We start from the raw sequence: 6,797 nt of genomic DNA on the forward strand, positions 1-6,797 counted from the left end.
TAGGGATTACACAAATTGAAAATGATGAAACAAACTGAAAATGATGAAACGCCTGTTGGATTAAGGATAAAATGTGGTGTATAAGGTGGTGCTACAGAACCAGTGAGTGTGTAAATTGCAATTAGATTACACAGCATAATTCAGGAAATTATTGTATGTTACATGCATGGCTTAAATCTTGTGTTCAAATAATACAATTCTTTAGAATACGGGCCATGCCTGGGTGAGTTGTTGTATGGACATGTCAGAATGTCCTGGCAGCATATAATCAACATTCTACCAGCCTATAAAGTATCTGGAAATGGTGATAGAATCCTAGTGGTCTTATAGTCTTGAAATATGTGTATCACTGGTGTACACAGGGGCACAACTACTCATTTCTGGGGGGGTATGCAAGAACTATTAGGTGCCCCCCCCCCCCACCCACCAAAAAAAAACATTATTTGGCGCCCTCCAATGCCCTCCCTTTGGTGCCCCCCTCTCTCTGGCGCCCCCCTGCAACGCATTCGTCGCATATACTGTAGTTGCGCCCCTGGGTGTACAAAAGACTGCATGGTGTAATTTCATGTGGCTGTATTTTTCTTATCATAAAAGGGATGCAACAGAGTGCAATTAGATTTCAGAAATGTTTTAGGTAACATTATTTTATGTCACATGCATAGTTTTAATCCGAGACCCAAGTAATATGTAATTCCATGAACTACATGCCATGATTGGATTACAGTTGTTGTAAGCACACATCAGCATGTCATAGCTTACCACATTTTATGGGCCTAGAAGGTAGCTAGAAATGGTGAATGTAGTCTTTAAACATCATAAGGAATGTACAAGACTGCATAATATCATTTCACTTTGTTCCTGCATTTCTATTGAGTATTCAACACCAACACATACTAAACCAGGTTTTGGGCCAGCTCTCTTTCATAATGCAGCCCAAAAAGACTCATTGTCCATACTGTATTGAATCAACTAACTCAGTGTCTGGACTTTATCAATATGCTGCACTGAAGACTCCTCAAGTCAGTGTTAGCCTAACTTGGCCTTATAACCATGAGCAAAATGCAGTGTTCATACTTTAAAAGACAATGACAGTAATTACTAAGGGCATCATCAATGCTAAGATGTTTTATTTATTGCATTAAACATGAAATCACCAGTAAAACAAGGTGATCAGTCGTGGTCTAATGCTTGAGGAAATGAGTTTAAGATCAGAGGGTTGCATGTTTGAATCCCAGCTTTACCTCGCCCGACATCCTCAGCTGAAGTGCCCTTGTGCAACGCACCTAAACCCACACATCTCCAGGGACTGTGACCAAAATCCTGTAAATAACTAAGACGTGCAATGTAATGATCAAAACAGTTTATTAAAAATCATTTAAAAAATCATCAATATTCACAAGGTATAAAACAGCAAACAAATCAGAACACTTAGGACCAAGTCTTAACAGAAAGGTGGGAAATGTGTCAGCTTTTGTGTAAATTAAAACTCCTAATTCAATCATAACAAAGAGACAAGAACAGAACATAAAAGAAGTTAATGGTGAAAAGGCATTAGACATTTCCATGAATATCACTGCAACCAGTGAATATCACTGCAACCAGTTGGAATGTCATGATGCATGCATCCCATTTTGTATCTGTTCTTCTTTGAAGATTCTGTTGCTTTTATCAAGGTATATATCCAGTGACACTTTCTGAGCAGCTTCATGCAGATATTATCGCTTTTAGTGTGTCATTACAACAACCACCACGAAAGAGGGTCTAGGTTTGAGTCGCAGCTGAGAAACGCTACATTCTGTTACTACAGATGAAATGTTAAAAGGTACGCTGTGTAATATTTTTAAGCAGTTTCTTTCCAGAATTCATTCAGGCCATTCACAAATGTAACCTTTTTCAGAATACTTACCACCATCAAATTCTGAGTATTCATTATGACTGGGAAAATTTCACTTTTCATGAAAACATGAAAGGAGTCCATTGTCCACCATCTTGAATTTAGTTGCATAATGTACTGCATTTTGGTCATACTAGTAAATATTGGTACATACTAGTAAATACTTGGTAAAATTCTTGAAAATTCAAAAGTCAAAATGGACAATAGGTAGCACAGTTGCAATGAGCAGCATAGGTGCAATACCTGCTCTGATCACCATCCTACACAGTGGACCTTTAACAGTATAATGTGGTCATTTAGTTCTAGGACCAGTGGTTCTGAGTGGTTCTTCATAGTGTTCAAAGGCAGTGCTGAAGAAGTTGGATTGGCTGCTTGGATTATTCGAGCTTGTGTAACGGAGGCCAACTAGCAGAGTGTGGCGTGGAAGGATAGTAAACCTCCCTCCCGAAGCCTCATACAGTACCAGCAGCGCTGAGCTATGGGACTGGTCATTTAGCTCAGCGGTATCGTGCTGTGCCTCCCATACCCGAACCGATGCGTTGACTAGGTGGTGGCAAGTTCAAGATCTAAGGGGGACAGACTGTGTGGAAACACCTCAGTTACACTTGGCTCTAAGAACACAGTTCAAGTAACAGGCTGAGCTGTCAAGTTGATGACTATGAATGGGGTCTTCATTGGGATGTGTTCTTCTGGAGACACCTGCAAAACAAAATAAATATACATGCATGGGCATGAGTAAATATATGACGGTGCATATGGCCATATAAAAAAAAACAACAACATTAACAACAACTACAAAACACAACACAGCAGAATCAGCAGTCCTCAGCAAGAGCATTCCATCATTACACAGGAATGCTAAAATTATGATTACAAACTGTGAGAGATAGTAATACTATTAGTATCTACTATCAGTAATACTATTAGTATCAGCTCTAATTTAAGAGTGAACACCTTAGTTTCATCTCTTAATTTCAATCAGGCTCATCAAAACTTGTGTACGGCTTGTGGAGGGTACATGAGTCCAGATTCAGGCATTTGAAATTGCATCATGTTGAGGAGTTGAAGATATTTCCTCAGCACCTCAAACAGTGGTGGTCAAATGCTAGTATACTGTGCACTGGCCCCTTATGAAACATACTAAGTTTCATGTAAAAGGGCAACCATAAAAATGTCACATAAGATGTAGTGTCAATACTTGGGCAAACATCATGTTAGTAGTGTTTTTTCCAATTTAGACAGAAGGTTAGTTTAAAAGCATACAGTATGTTACCCCAGTGATTTGGCTGACATTCATGACATTGAATCGTCTAACAACAAAGAAATGAGTGGAATGCCCTGTAACGCCAACACACAATACATTCCAACAACATTCCCACAATTGCTGCCTACCTGAGACCTTAGACTTTGGTAGGCTCCAGGTCAAGCAATGTATGGGGCCACTCTTCCTCTCAATCACATTATTCCTCTGGTTGCACCTGAAAACAACACAGATAGAAGTGTACATCAGTTATTGTGATAGCACCAGTAGGTGTGGATGAAGAAAGGTGTAGATGAAGAAAGCAGCGCACCACTACATTAAATCTGCACATCAAAGACCTGCCCAAAATACCAAAACTACTTACTGTGAACTTGCTTTTTGATTATGAAACTAGGAGGCTAAAGAAAGACAGCAACATGCAGAAATGCATCTTTTTAAATGTGCCACTTTTCACAGAAACGCAACCAATCAGAGTTCAAAGACATTTTAACCAACAAATGTCCATGACTTTTCCATGACTTGGGCACAAGTTCCCATGACTAAACATAACATCTAAAAGTGTTTCTACCAGTTCAGCCACCCATTGAGGTCAAGCCTTTTGTTAATTGTAACTATTTGATTTGTAAGCTTAATCCTGCCATCTGGTGGACTAAATGTGCAGCTGCAAAGTCTACATCAGTCACAATCTCAAGCACTGGAGCCTAGCACATTTTTTGTCTGTATATGAAATGTGTTTAACTACATGTAAAAGTGTCACTGTGAAATTACAAAAACATGCATAATGACACATTGAATGATTATATAAATGGATATTATTCCTCCTTAATTTTTTTTGTTTGATCAATACACATTTTCATTATTGGTCCAGGAGATATGAAATCTTACTTAAAAAGGACTGTCCGTGTATTAACGCACTGGGAGCACACACGATGGACCACAGTCTGCCTGTCTCTCCTCCACAGCATTCCCCATCAGAACAGTCCTCCAGGACAAACTTGTTACATTTTGCTGCTGAAACAGAAGAATGAACCATAGCAAGAATAGAAGGTGAATAGCCTACCACAACATATCCGTCACAAATAGACCAAGCACTACATCAGCGATTCCAGCGACGGAAGTAATTGACTTTGCATTGAGTCGCCCAACAAAAGTGATTCAGGCAACTAGAGGCAATTCGCGCGACTTGAGCGACAGTTTGTAGTTTTACTTATTATTCAAATTAGCTATGATGTGGTATTGCAACAGTCGCCACAGCCAATTGGAATGTTGGACTGCTTGCATTCTGCTTTTAACGGACATACTTCTATCACTCTTGCTGCACAGTCCAGCGATTCTCTGTTGCTTGATCTTGTCGCCACCGGTGTATTCGCCTGGTAATGCACTGTACTTCTGACAGAAACACAACCAATAGATATTAAATCTTACTTTGAACAGACTGCACATTAACCAATGCAATGGAAATACACATCACTGACTTAAGTCTACTAACCCCCTCAGCAATTGTATTAATGATATCAATACAAGTGATTTTCAAGATGAGACCATTTCCATACAAGGTTGCAGGGGGTAGATATTTTTAAGGGAAGACTATTTGCATAAACTCTAACCCCTCTTTTATCCAGCTCATCTACTATTCACCATCGTAAGGAAGAGGTATCATAGTGTCCTCTCAGCCAATATGATGATGCTCGTCTATGCTGTCATTGTCATTTTTACAGTATTAATGTGCCTCTTTGGTTTTGCTAGGCCCCTCCTAGTCTTCCCTCTCTTCCGTTCATTGGTTTTGTGAACATACAAAGGACATGCCTAAAAACTGCATTTATAATATTGATAATTATATCCTAATGTCACCAGATAGAATGAGATCTGATAAAGAGGGATTGAGATTTGTGTTGTACTTCAGTTAAAAAACACAGCATATGAATTAAATGAAACTACTACTTACCCATCAACAGTTTCGCTCCACTGAATATTTTGGACCTCAGGGAAAACTGGAGACGTAAAACTGTAAAGTAAGATTTAGACCAGAAGAAATAGTAAGTTTCTTAAATGTGCAACAGAAAAACCACACACAACTTCAGTTAGATAATGCATACAAACAGCCATATGAAGACAATGTTGTCATATTCTGTGGAGAGGATGGAAAATATAACATGCATTAAATCAACGAGAAGATTGTGCTTAGAAGAGACAATTAGGTTGGTGTGACTTAATAGCTCCTCTTATTTCTGTTCAGATCTCCTTTTTCAGATATTTTCAACGGCACTTTGCACACAAAATACACATTAATACTGATTAGTTAGCGGTGCAAAATGAGCTAATGTCGAATTTGGAAAAGCCAGAGACCTTGGAAAGGGAGAACAATCATACAACACCTTTGGTAAAGCTAGGCTAACTTAGTTGCACCACACTGAACTTGCAGCTAATTTTGATGTTACATGCAAACCAGAGGTGGATGTGGCTGAGATGGCACGCATATAAACAATCACGTTAATAAATTATGGACTAAACAAACTGTTAACATCACAAATCACGCGAGTAATACAATACGGGTGTAGAAGCAGCTAGCTCGTAAAACCAAGTTAGCTTAACAAATGAAGTGGGAATTGTGTGATAAACAAATTGCATGATCATCCCGATGTGCCGCTGTGTCAAGCATTCAAATAGGGTAGATGATAAATATCTAATTTATCAGATTAACTTACCAATTGATGAATAAAGCTCAGCCAAACCACATCAGACTGCAGGCAGTACAATCAAATCCACAATCCAATGCATGGAGGTCGCGATGAAATGACATCATCATAAACAGTGGGGGTACATCAGGGTTATTTACAATGAATATTTCAAAAACCTTACTGGTTGAATGGTTTTCAGCCACAAAAGTCTTCTGGACAAATACTACAAATGCTCTCGTATAGGATAAAACAGTTTCTGTTATTTTATTAATATCCTAGCAAAACAGACTTTTGTCTAGGAACTAAAATGTGACTAAAATAGCCCATAAGCTCAGTATTTTGTTGTGGGGATTTAATTATGAAGTTGCAATACGCGGTTATGTGGAGCAACATGAATAACGGCTTATTTTTCAGTAAATTAGGCTACAAAGATGTCAGGGGGGCTCCAGACAGCAGAGTGGCCACTGCGCATGTGTGACATAAAAGAGAATGCGTCCTTATATTGACGCAATTTTGAGTTTGGTTTGCGTGATAAATGAGACGCAATCCTTCGAGACCAGGCTCACTTTACTTGATTTACTAGGGCCTTTGGACTAAGCCCATTTCACTAAATAAATAAATAAATCGACTAAATAACAATAACAAAAGCCCAAAATAACAAACCAAAGAAATGCAAACAAAATACATAGACAACTAAAACCAGTTTCTTAAACCAAACCCTCTTATTTTCATATTATAAAATGGGCCTACATTGCAAAGAATCCCATTGAAAACACCCCTGTCCAAAATGGTTTGGTCCATCAAACTGCAAACACCCCCTCTATTTCACTCAGATTGGAATATTTTGTTGCTGAATGAGGAAGTGACAGCATGCCGGTGACCTGGTCAGTTAAATGTTACAGAAATGTTTTACAGTATTTCTAACCAAATAAACGTCTATGATTTCAAATAGCCAGTTTGCAAG

At 38.7% G+C, this 6,797-nt stretch overlaps 1 long non-coding RNA gene across 1 annotated transcript; it reads right to left on the bottom strand.

Annotated features, from left to right (window-relative positions):
- Positions 1-1,107: 1,107 nt before the first annotated feature.
- On the bottom strand, positions 1,108-6,380 carry LOC134465877 (uncharacterized). Its single transcript, XR_010038198.1, has 4 exons — positions 5,861-6,380; positions 4,041-5,160; positions 3,287-3,372; positions 1,108-2,593 (listed from the first exon to the last, which is right to left on the bottom strand). It is a non-coding gene; the product is annotated as an uncharacterized LOC134465877 (long non-coding RNA).
- Positions 6,381-6,797: the final 417 nt, after the last annotated feature.

This window comes from Engraulis encrasicolus, chromosome 16, assembly GCF_034702125.1.
Source record: "Engraulis encrasicolus isolate BLACKSEA-1 chromosome 16, IST_EnEncr_1.0, whole genome shotgun sequence".
NCBI classification, from domain to species: Eukaryota; Metazoa; Chordata; class Actinopteri; order Clupeiformes; family Engraulidae; genus Engraulis; species Engraulis encrasicolus.